The sequence below is a fragment of the Echiichthys vipera genome (assembly GCF_963691815.1).
Source record: "Echiichthys vipera genome assembly, chromosome: 4".
Classification (NCBI taxonomy): Eukaryota; Metazoa; Chordata; class Actinopteri; order Perciformes; family Trachinidae; genus Echiichthys; species Echiichthys vipera.
This window is the reverse complement of record NC_139829.1, coordinates 17,698,305-17,710,934: the sequence shown is the minus strand read 5'-3', so window position 1 is coordinate 17,710,934 and position 12,630 is coordinate 17,698,305. Positions and strand designations below refer to the sequence as shown.

General features: G+C 41.2%; 1 protein-coding gene across 1 annotated transcript in view; it reads left to right on the top strand.

Moving 5' to 3' along the window:
- ccser1 (coiled-coil serine-rich protein 1) overlaps positions 1–9,815 on the top strand; it is a 127,194-nt gene extending 117,379 nt beyond the window's left edge. The window contains exon 12 of the mRNA XM_083912846.1: positions 9,433–9,815. The gene's annotated coding sequence lies outside the window, so the exon portion shown is untranslated. The remainder of the gene's footprint in view (positions 1–9,432) is intronic.
- The last annotated feature ends 2,815 nt before the right edge of the window (positions 9,816–12,630 follow it).

Genomic DNA, 12,630 nt, shown 5'->3' with positions numbered 1-12,630 from the left:
AGCAGTGCATAGTAATCCAAAGGAAAAGTTGTACGCACATGGTGAGCAGAAGTGACAGCTGACAGGAAGATATTAGGCAGAGAGTAATGCAGAGCATAGATCACAGCTTCTGCATTAATTAGTCAGCACCAGTGGGGACCATGTTGACACCTGGGGGAGCAGCCAGGCGCAGCAATCAATAAAGTTACAGTTAAAGTGTACAGGGAAGGATAGTTGTGTACAAGTGTGGAGCTAAAATCAGGTGGAGATTTTGTTTGCAGCATAACAGGTTGGCCTGGGTGCCAGTCTACCATAGAGCTTACACATGTTGAAAGGCAAACTCATTCATTCCTACAGGCCATGGATATATTCCATTGCATACATGTCTTTGGATAGGAAAGTAGATGAGATAGAATTGGCCGGCAGCACTCTCCAAGAGAATTCACTAGGGATGATTTTCCATTTTGTTTTATGTATTTAACTGCAAAGACGAATATTGGATCTCAATGGGTAGTCTATATGTTCAGGGTAACATGGATGTTGAAAGCTTAATGGGTAATTGTGTTGAACAGTTAAGATTTTATGACTTAAATTAGACATTAAATCAGGCAGACCATCCCATTAAGCCAACATGAGCAGCAGTATGTGACAATCATTTAATTCCTAGAATTACGTACAGAGACGGTGGTGTAGACATGCTGTCCTTTCTGGTTAGGTCATTGTGAAATGAGCAGACAGTAAAATATACTGAGTGATATTTTAGCAGGATTTCATTGAAGCCTCTTTCTCTGGATACCAATTGAACCCGTCATGTTTATGCTGTTGACACATTAGTCGCTCCTGAGTAGTTTATGTCCCTCTTCACCATGTAGTTTTCCACTGAAGAGACTCCAACCTTACTTGCCATATATTGATCTCTCATCGCTCTTATACTTCTCTTCATCACAGACTCTAGCTTTCTTATTATCTCTTTCTTTCATCTTCTCTGGGTCTGTGCTGTCACCCTTTGCTCCCACTTCCCCTGTTGTGCCCCTCAAACATCTGACAATCTATCCTCTTGCTATCCTCTCCTCCTTTCCTCTCTTCCTTTCTTGTTTTACCTCACTATGACCTGTGTGTCATCCCCTCCTTTTTATTTCTTTGGTCCGCTCTTATTTGTCCTTTCCCTCAGTTGTTTATGCCACTTTCTGTCACCTTTCCACCCCTCACTTCTTTATGCACTTTTTTCCTCTACTCTCCTCCTCACCTTTTTTCTACTTAACACCCCTCACATCTCTCATTCCCTCCATCCTCTCTGATACCTTCCCTAATCTTTATTCATTCAGTCACCTTCCTCTTTCCACCCCACTCATCTTGCTTGTGGTTCTGGGCAGTGTTCACCAAGCATATTGGCACAGGCTGGTGGTCGATGAGTTTTGCCATGATTACACGCACCTGCACACATGCGAACGTGCATGCACATACATACCTGTTAGGGATGGTGGTTGATGAGCAGTGCCAGACTCTCAGCATCTAGGCCCGTCAGAGCTGCTCAAGAAATCTCATTAGGCCTCCTGGCCACAGCATGGCACTGGCTTCAATACTTGCTAGCCTGCCTTTTGCACTCTGGGAGGAAGTGGAAGTCCAGGGGCCATTCACTTCTCAACATCGACAATCATAAGTAGTGACCAAGAATCACAGATCAGGCCCAAGTTCAGCGACTCCAGTCTTAGTCCGTGATCACATTGGACGCCTCAAAGCTGAGGGGAACTTGCACTGCTCCTGCCCCCTGCAGCTGTGATCCAGTTCTCATTGAGTTGTTTTTTCAGTAAGAGTCGTCTTGCTGTTGCTAGGCAATGTGTAATCAGCTGTCTATCAGTTGTGTGCCTCCAATATGCACACAGTCATTAGCAACATCAGCTACATTTAGGCAGTCAAAAACAGTAATAAGAAACAAATCTAAAATTGAACTGAAACTCTAAATTCCACACTAATGTACCTTTAAGATGTCTGTGACGGCATCTATGTATGGTTAAGTACCTCCAAGTGGTCAGCAACAAGACCTACGTAGCTTTTGTTGTTGATAGTTAAGTTATTGGAAATGGTTTCATATCATTGGCTAAAAGTGAGCTCATGACCACATGTTTTTAGTGGTCCTTTTTTCCATTTAAGTGAAGATAATATCAATGTCTTGCTAGATAATGTTGGCATTTCGAGTTGTTTTAAAATGGACAACATCATCAAAGAACTTGGTGAACTAATTTGCATTATGATTATACAGTATTTTCCAAATCAGTCCTGCTCTCCCCAGGTGCTTAGGAGAGGGGCTGTGTTGTGTGTATGAAGTGCTTTGAATCTGAATTGTTTGGACCAGACAAGAAAAACAAAATGATGTTATTGTGCACCAACATCAACACATACGTTTCTTATGAGAATAAAGCCGTTGGGAGATCTGGCATTGCGTGAGCAGCAATGGAGTGCATGCAATGGTTTGTGTGTTGTAATGTTATACAATTTTAAACTTTTTCTCCATGCTATTTCTGTCAATAAGTTTGATTTATTTTGATAGTAAAGTCTTTGTAGAGAAATAGGCAAGATATTACTTAGTCTCTGACATTGTAGCCACATTGATATGCAGTGGAGATGCCCTGTCTGTTGTAAGTCTAAATATTTATCAAGTTACAGACACACACAACCCTGTTTGGGTTGCAGTAGGTTACTGTGTTTGCCTGCAGTTTCTCAATATAACATGAGCCTAATGTTGATCATTTTGCAGTAGTGCAGTAACAGTATTAAAGATTGTGAGTATTGTGAGACGATTAGCTTGCAGTGCATCACATTAGTGTCCTGCCTCCCAGAGTATGCTTCCAGCATGAAAGTTCAGGATGTGACATGCAGACTGCTGGTTAGCAGTTTGCTGCAGTATGGGCTGGATTGATAGGTGGAGCAATATAAGCTCAACTTTGGTGCTCTCCATCTTTCTTTATCATCTCAGCTCCAATGCCACCCCACCTGTCAAAAAAAAAGAAGAAAAAGGATTTCCCTCTCTCCCACTCTTTCTCTCTTACTCTGCATGGTCTCCAGGCCGCAGTAGCGTACCATCAATCCTCCAGCTGTCAGGGTCTATTCAGCCATTCCTGCCCCTGGCATTCTTAAGCAAGTTACATAATGAAGAAATACACTAGAGATCAAAAAGTATTAATACTTGATTTATTCGGAAATACTGTTATTTTTTAGTGTTCAGAAATTGATATAAAATCTACTGTGGCTATACCACTGCTGTACTAGCATGTTTTTCTTTGTTTAAATAACCAAGGGACTTCAACAAAACAGTCAACAAAATTAGAGAACAGTAACCATTGTGTCAGAAGAGAAAATTTAAACATTTCTTAGGGCTATAGGATTAAAAAATTAATAGGAAGTGCTAGAGCTGTCCCTGACAGAGGATTGGTTGGCCAGTTGTCGTCATTTAGAGCGATTAGTCAACTAATCAACGCATATATATATATATCTCTTGGGAGACAACTGCAGTGAAGGTATTGCATATTGCCGAAATAGGTTCAAATAAACATTTGCATTCACCCTGCCATGTAGCTGTACAAGAGGCCCAACTCCTGCTGTGGAAAACATCCCCCAAACCATAGCCCTTCCTCTTCAAAATTTAACTGACTTCTTAACACACTTTGGGTTCATTCTTCTCCCAGTCCTACGCCAAACATAGTGTTTCCCATCAGACACAAATAGATTTAACGTACTCTTATCACTGAAGTGCACACAACATGCTCCTCAGCAAAGGCAAGTCTCGGGTTGTTATTATTTCTGCTGATGAGAGGTTTGGTTACTGCAGAATGTGCTTTCAGTCAAAATGGTCTTAAACAATGAGACACTGTATAGTGACATTACCCGTAAAACCGGTTTGGGCAAGGTAGGAATGGACAGTGTGAGTGCGCCCTAAAGTTTAAAACGTAGAAATAGAATGAGAGTAGAATGGAAGTTCCCATTCAAATCAACATTTCAGGATGCTCAGAGTGGTGGCCATTTTTCTTTGTGCTGCTGTCGTTGCAAAGAACTGTGACCGTTGCACTGGGCTAAGTCATTACAGTCATTACATTCATCTCATCTCATCTCATCTTCAACCGCTTATCCGGGGTCGGGTCGCGGGGGCAGCAGCTTTAGCAGGGGACCCCAAACTTCCCTTTCCCGGGCCACATTAACCAGCTCAAACTGGGGGATCCCGAGGCGTTCCCAGGCCAGTGTGGAGATAATTCCTCACGGATGGCTGAACTTCTCACCCTATCTCTAAGGGAGACTCAAGCCACCCTCCTGAGAAAACCCATTTCGGCCGCTTGTACCCGCAACCTCGTTCTTTCGGTCATGACCCAGCTTTCATGACCATAGGTGAGGGTAGGAACGAAGATTGACCGGTAGATCGAGAGCTTTGCCTTCCAGCTCAGCTCTCTTTTCGTCACAATGGTGCGATTGAGCGACTGCAGCACTGCCCCCGCTGCTCCGATTCTCCGGCCAAACTCACGCTCCATCGTCCCCTCCGTGAACATGATCCCGAGGTACTTGAACTCCTTCACTTGGGGTAAGGACTCATTCCCTACCTGGAGTAAGCAATTCACCTGTTTCCTGCTGAGAGCCATGGCCTCAGATTTAGAGGTGCTGATCCTCATCCCAGCGGTTTCACACTCGGCTGCGAACCATCATTATATTTCTAATGTTAATTTGCAGTGCTGAACGCTATTTTCTTTTGAACTAGTCAGATGGCCATGACAAACAGGTTCATTGCCTGTTCTACTCTCTCTATTGTCTACTCTGTTCTATTTCTATGGGATAAATCCATTAAATGTACACAAAAATGTTAAGATTAACCAAGAGATGATGTCTATCTCAACAACCAAACCCTGTCCCCATATTGAGCAATTTTCAATAATTCCTTCTTTTGTCTGACCCTTGTGTTGGTGTCCTTTCCTGTGCTTTCTACCCAGTCTAGTAATCCTTTGTATTAATTCTGACCTTTAACTCTATTTACTTGTTTTCCCCTGTCCCTTGTTCTTACTTTGATGAAATTACCATCCTGATCGGTAGCAGATTTACTGCTACTGAATTTTAATGCTCTTCCTGTGTCATATAATATCAGTTCAATTTCACATAAAAATCAGAGAGACAGGTGATATGTAGAGTGAGACAGCAGTTGGAAAATTTGCAGAGCCATATAGGAAAAATAGTGAGGAGAGGCAGGGAATAGAGGTGAGATGAAGACTACAACAGTCAAGATGGAGAGAGGGAGGGGAAAGCAGACTGTGCAAGTGACTCACTTCCTATGGGGGTTGTGTATTGATGAAAACCTCCAAGATCAAAGTAAAGATATGCTATGGCCTTGAAGCACCAGATAGAGTTTCACCCTTGGTTTGATTGTTTATTGCAGGTTTATCCTGACAACTGCCTTCAGTTGATGTGGGAGACTGCTGTACAAACCTTGTCTGTGAATATTCAATGATACTTTCTGAGCAAGAACTAAAGAAATTATGGTTGACCAATGAACAATACTTTTGTTTCAGGGCTTTGTGAACAATCTTACTGTCTACTGCATCAGAACTTAAAAGGACTTGTTGTATTTTAAATCTGGGCCCTGGGTTTTTGCACCCCGCCGACTCTACCTTTCTGTGACACTGACATTAATATGAAAATAATTATGAATAAGTCTGTTGGGATAAAGGTAGGCAGGATGAGGTGCGATGATTTGGGCTCACATGTCATGGTTGGAGAAAACACTTAGTTATAGTCTAAATGGGATTTTAGAGTATGATCCATGTGGGTGTACTGCACTGTTATTGTCTCACACCCCGGCGCTTCACACTTGCAAAGAACCACAGGATTACTTTGTTCACAGAGTATGTGGGTGTCAGAGAATATAAGGAATTCACATTTACAAACTTTTACCTCTCTAATCTAACTATGAATAGTTGGAAACTTTTGTGTCCAATGCATTTTAGCGCCATGGCCTTCATTAAAATTGGTTGTGTGGCTGCAGCAATATTGAGCCATGGTGTGTGATTGATAACAGTTACAGTAGAAGTACTTTGTACATTGGGCTTGTGTTACACCTTGCCACAGTCTGTTCTGTTCCTATAATTAGTTAGTTTTATTTTGTTTAAGGGGGAAAAAAGTCAGGAAATAAATTCTCCACCCTGTCTCTTCTCCCAATATAAAACTAAATAAGACAGGCAATAGCAAACGTTGTATATGGATGTTTTAGGGTTTTAAGGAGCTCTTTTATGCAAGCTTGGCCATTACCACATTGCTGTGTTCTTCACTTCCCTATAAAACTAAGGTTGCAGGAGAGGGTCCCCTTAAATCACTCTGATTTACCTAGGTCTATGTTTGTGTGTGTATGTGTATTTATAGGCCTGTGTATGTGTGTAAGAGATACTCCAGAGTGTTTGCAGACACACAGACCATTCTGTCACTGGAGAAAAGTCTGCCTGCTTGCTGCAGAGTGTGTACTTGAGAAAGGACACCTGAGTTTGTAAATCAGACCTGCTCTCTTTCACTCTGCACCCTGTTGTCAGTTCTATTGTAGATCTAATTTTTCTTTATCTCAGTTTTTAATCACCTTCTCACCAGTTTCTCATCCTTCTCACCTTTGTTCTCATTTTGTTTACTCCTCTCTTTCATTGAGCTTGCCCTTCATTCATTCTCTGTCCTGCCCTTCTTGTGAACTCGCACATATACCGCCTAAACTTTACCCAAGATTTTAATTGCATTTGATTCATTGTATTGGAGAATTTTTTTTTCTTCTTCTAAAGATGAATCAGCAATGCCTCTTTGATACAAAGCATATGTTACTACAACCAATTCTTTGTACTGTGCCTGGTAATTATTGCTTTCAAAGTTGTCTGCCAATTTGTATCTACTGTTGTCGCCTTACCTTCTGTTGTTTTTTTCAAATATCTAAGAGTGGAAAAACACTACAGAATGTTTTGTAAGATTAGATATTTAGCCCAAATCAAACCATTCCACATAAACCTACAGCACCTTTGTGAATTTTCAACATGATGGCAATACCCTTCTTTCACAGCTCCCCTATGTAGTAAATTTGGCTGAAATGGAAATTCTCACTCCTCTTAATTAGATCAAGCAATCTACAAGACGTCTTGTAGTGTTTATCCACCCATTAGAGCCCATTAGAAAGCAGAGACTCACTCCCCAGGCTCTTTAAGTAATCTGTGTAGACAACGACATACTGTTTGATGTGTTGGCAGAGCCCTATGGTGTGTGGGTTTTTTTTTACATGAAAGGACATAGTGTAGATTGTTTGGCTCTAATTCAGATATTTCAAAAGCCAAATCAATGATGATATCCGCATGACAGGAAGTATTTGTGTGTACTGTGTGGGGAAATACAAGCATCAGATCCATGCAGCATGGGAAGATTAAGATTTTATTTAGAAATTCAACATTTCCCAATCATAGATATAATTATCAAGGACAGAATGGTTTAAAGCAAGGTTGACCTTGTTCACTTGTTTTTTCTACTGTTCTCGGGACCTTGTTTATTTGTCATATTTACCTCACCCTTTACTCCATACTGCCTCAGACTAAATTAGAGCTAAGCCCAGTCACATCTAAATCCTCATAGAATCCTTTCATACTTTGAAATGCAAAACAAGCTAGAAATAGCTTCTCACAATATATTAAAAGTCAGGCAGTATTCAGGGGGTGAAAACTTTCACAAACCATTGCACTGCATAGTATTCATAGTACTACTGCATGAAAATGACTACTTTATTAAATAGAATTCTGTAATTCTACACATACCATGTACAAATAATCTTTTTCAATCTTTTGACCCAACATGTACTTAAAAGCTAAACCTTGTGAGTCTGTGTGTGTCTGTACACCGGATGTAGGGGTTGCCTTGGTAGTTTTATCTTAAAAACAATGCATAAAGTAGTACTGTTAGTCTGTGGTGGTGTCTGTATCTGCAGAGACCTTTGCGTCTACCTAGATTTTCTGTTTTTATTTGTATTTAGACAGGAATGTAGCCTTGGCTGACATGGGGATTTAACCCCCAGCCAATGACAGAATGCAGGGTGAGCAGCTCTCTAACTCCTGACCACCACCTTGTGACGCCCCTTCCCATCATTGTCAGATACTGAAGCACAGAGCACTCTGTCTATTACCAACACACACACAAACAGTGACATTTTAGCTCCGCGTTCACTAATAATATGGCAGCACAGCATAGTAAGACTCTGTAGAGGTATGTGTGTGTGTTTATTTGTGTTTTAAACATAATCATCATGAAACAATCATAAAATACTGCTTTATTTCTCTGAATCACTGCTTTATCCTCACTGAAAGGAGCTTGCTCTTTTTGCGCAAGCCAGAGAGGACTCTGAATGGTGTGTGTTTACAAACATTAAACAATACTTTCTACATATTATACCTTTAAGATTAGATTATGCATCACAGCTAACATTTCTGTGTCCAATGAGCATCATTTGTTACCCACAGAGCTTTCAAGTTGCTTTGTGATTTCCCCACTCTCTCTCTCCTTGCCCCTCTTTAATTTGATTTCAAGTTGAAAGTATTATGAATAGAAACCATTTCATTGAATTAGCATTGCCACTGTTATACTGTACTTATTCAGTTAGCTGTGTTCTGGCTAATTACATTTCTACCTCTCAAACCAAATTCCTGCCAGCTCAACACAGCAATTACATTACTTTTAATATTAATTTGCATGCACAAGCACATGGGAACATTATCCCATTCATACACATGAAAGCCCATGGGCGTCTAAATGTACCCACAGACATGCTTATTGACACCCATGTTGCATACACTGCAGTGTGCACGCATACAATTACAAAGACGCATTCTCATAAGCACAGCACAGTGAAACATGCACAGCCATCGTGTCGGCAAACGTCAACAAAGCTTGCTCTCCCATAAGGTTCAGTGTCAGATGAGACTGTACTACTTTAGTGAACATTGTACACTTGGTCCCAGTGTGATTTTGGGTTTGTGCGTGTGTGCAGGGAGAGTGAAAGAGAAGAGGGGCATTGATGAGATATGTTGCATAACGGGGTGCAGTCGAGTGTGAAAGAGAACAGGTGGCTCCTGTTTCTGCTATCTTGCTTTATGTGCCATCTTCCCCAGTGTGTATGTGTGTGTGGGGCGGGGTGTCCCAATGCTTTGAGTGGGAATTTGGGCATACCTTGAGCGCAGGTCTCCATACATGTATATGATACATTGCCGTGTTTGTGTGTGTTTGCATTTGTGTCCGTTCCTTAGGGAGCAGGGTTCCAGTCTATGTCATCCTTCCTCTCTTTCTTGCACTTTTCTTCCTTATCAGAGAATCGTTTTTGAAAGAGTGCACATGACACACTCACTGATGGACAGAAAGCAGAGTAAATTGTTAAAATCTTTCATACATGTGTTTTTGTTTGTCTTCCTCTCTCAGACCAATCATCCAGGCCGGTGGTCAGGACTAGGCAGCAGCAGCAGCCTGGCTTCAAGGGACCGAAGGGTAGTTCGGGGTTTGGGGGCAGCACTCGGAGGGGACCTCTATAACCTCCCCTACCACTATCCACCTCTGAACAGCCGTCCTCCCACTTCTGAACGACACACTGCCAGGGAGGAGCGCCACTGCCAGGGGGTCTTGGCACAGTCCACAGCTCGTAACCCTACTCCAAATGTGGCTCCAGGTTCCTCCAACTTGTCTTGTGCCTCCTCTGTGGGGTCAGCACAAGCCTCATTCGCTACTCCAGCCCAGCTAAAAGTTTCACAACCGGGCCTTAATCCAAATCAATGCCCAGACTCTGGATCAGCAGCTGCTAATCACAACGCAATTCCATCTCTGTCCTCCAGGCAGCGAGAGGGTGTGTCCTCCTCTTCTGAATCATTATCTCCAGGTAGAGGAGGTGAAGTGAGTCTGTCAGGTGGGACAAGGAGAGGAGGAGGAGGAGGAGGAGGAGGAGGAGGAGAACACCGTCTCCCTAGCCATATCCCTCGTGCAGTTGGGGCCAGCCCCTCCTCAAGCCTCCACAGTCTTGCAAGCAGAGGGAGCCCCTCCTTAAGCATCTCATCGTCCATCCAAGCCTCCCCTCCACCTCCAACTCCTTCCCCAGCCTCCTCTTCCTCCTCCTCATCCTCCTCAACGTTTACGGGTCGGTTAGGACAACCACCTCGAGGCCCTCTGTCTCTGCATAGCTACAGACGTAAAAATGTCTTCCTCCAACATTCCCTACAGACTGCCGAACTGCAAGCTCTGACGCAGAGAGACAGTTGAGGGTACACAAACATCTACATCATCCAAATTGACTTGAGCGACTACTTGTGTGACTTTATAGAAAAACTGTTCCCCCCAATCATTAACCACATGCGCTAACAATCACGCTCATCTCTCTTTACAATTCATACTGACCGAGTCTTTGCTGACACTTTATTCCTAGATTTTCTTGCTTGCACATGCTCATATAGAGGGTCACACACACATATCAGGCTGTTAGTATAAAAAAGACACTCACCCTTCTATCAGAACTCCCACGTTGTGTCATGGTGACAGTTAAGATGTGCTTACGCCCACAGACACACAGAGTCTCATATTCATGCACACATACACAGATCTAGTCACACAGACTTATACACACACTCTCACACAGAGACATCATCTGTGGTATCTCTGCCTCACAATCTGCACAAACAACAGGGCGTTAAAACTGAACGCAGGGATGAGGTATGTATTTGTATCGTTAAAGATTTTTTTTAATCCATGAATTTAATCTTTTTTTAGAGGTTAAACGTGCTACTTAAAAAGTGAGACAAACCATAATTTGTGCTGGTAAAGATATATTTTCACATTGCCAAATCCTACATCAGATCATCTCCTCATTCACTGATGTCCACAGACAGAAATGAAAAGACAAATGATTAGATAAACATCCACATTTATGACGCTTTTATTGCATGCTTTTTAAAGTTAAGGATAATACAGGTGAGCATTTTGTACTGCGATAAAAGCAGGATCTTGGTAACTTTTAATCTTTTAATAACGTTTCAGTATCGACTCTCACCTCAGTGTTTCAAAAAGTGAATCAATCATGCCAAAATCTCAAACATACGTTGAGTGTTTTGAGAAGTAAATATTAATCCTTCTGCTCACATAATTACTGTTTTTGTAAAAATACAATGCTGCAATATTTCCCACGTTAGTCAATGTGTATCTGCAATGTTAAATTAGAAGAGTCCAGTGATGAAGAGTTTCACTCTAAAACTAGATATCTGTCATTTGAATACCTTGGCACTTATAATGATAAAACTAGCTCGACTAAACCCTTAGCTAACAAAATCATTACACATCAGACAATGAGACTTACAAGAATACGATTTTTAGATTTGGCACAACCAGCATTATGTATTTTTTCCAAAAATGGATGAAAAAAATATCAGGTTTTAGAACGAAGCCCTTCAGAAATCTTCTTCGCAGCTGTGTATTGAACTGGGATACCTCATAGTGCTTTGCTAAATGACAGAATAAATATCCAGAATACAAAAGAAAAAAATGTTTTAAATGATGACAGTGAGTTTAACTGAGGCATCAATTGAAAGGAGTCTGATTCTGTCTAGACAAGCAAGTGATAGAGGACATATTGCACGGAAAATGGTGTACTTGATAGAGTAATGAAAATAATTTACCAGAAAACACGATTTTACAAACTAATCCATTTGGAATAGCATCAGCATTGAGTTTTTCACTTATACTCAGCCTTTGTATGCTAGCCTTCTTTTATCTTCCTGATCCTGATGTGTTGGTTATCGTTTAAAAAACGGACCCAATGAGATGGCATTTGGTATAACAAGGCTATCAATTTTCTTGTTGATGGACAGTTAAGACTGCTAGCTTTTGAGTACAACCACATTTCCAAAACTGTTGGGAAGCTGTGTAAAATATAATTAAAAACAGAATGTAATTATTTGCAAATGATTGAAAAACTCAAATGTAATTGAAACTAGCACAAAGACAACATTTCAAATGTTGAAACAGAATTTTTTTTTTTTTTTTTTAATTATATCCTCATTGAGAATTCGATGCCAGCAACATGTGACAAAAGTTGGGACAGGGTCATGTTTACCACTCTGTTGCATCACCTCTTCTTGTAACAAGTAAACTCTGTAAATGTTTGGGAACTGAGAAGACCAATTGCTGTCATTTTGAGAGTCGAATGTTTACCGTCACTGCTTGATGTTGGATTTCAGCATCTCAACAGTTCGGTGTTTCCTTTGTTGTATTTTAAGTTTTCCTAATGCACCAAACATTCTCAAAAGGTAACAAGTCTGGACTGCAGGCAAGCTTAAAACCTGGACTCTTTAAACTACCGAGCCTGTTGGAATACGTGCAGAATGTGGTTTAGCATTTTCGTGCTGGAATAAGCAAGGCATTCCCTGAAAAACACATTATCTACTTGGAAGCATATGTTGCTCCAAAACCTGTATATATGGTCCATTAATAGATAGATAGATAGATAGATAGATAGATAGATAGAGAACTTTATCGATTAATGGTGCCTTCACAAATGTGCAGTTTACCCATGCCATATACACTAATGCACCCCCATACTATCACGGATGTTGGTTTTTGAACTTTCCACTGATAATGCCC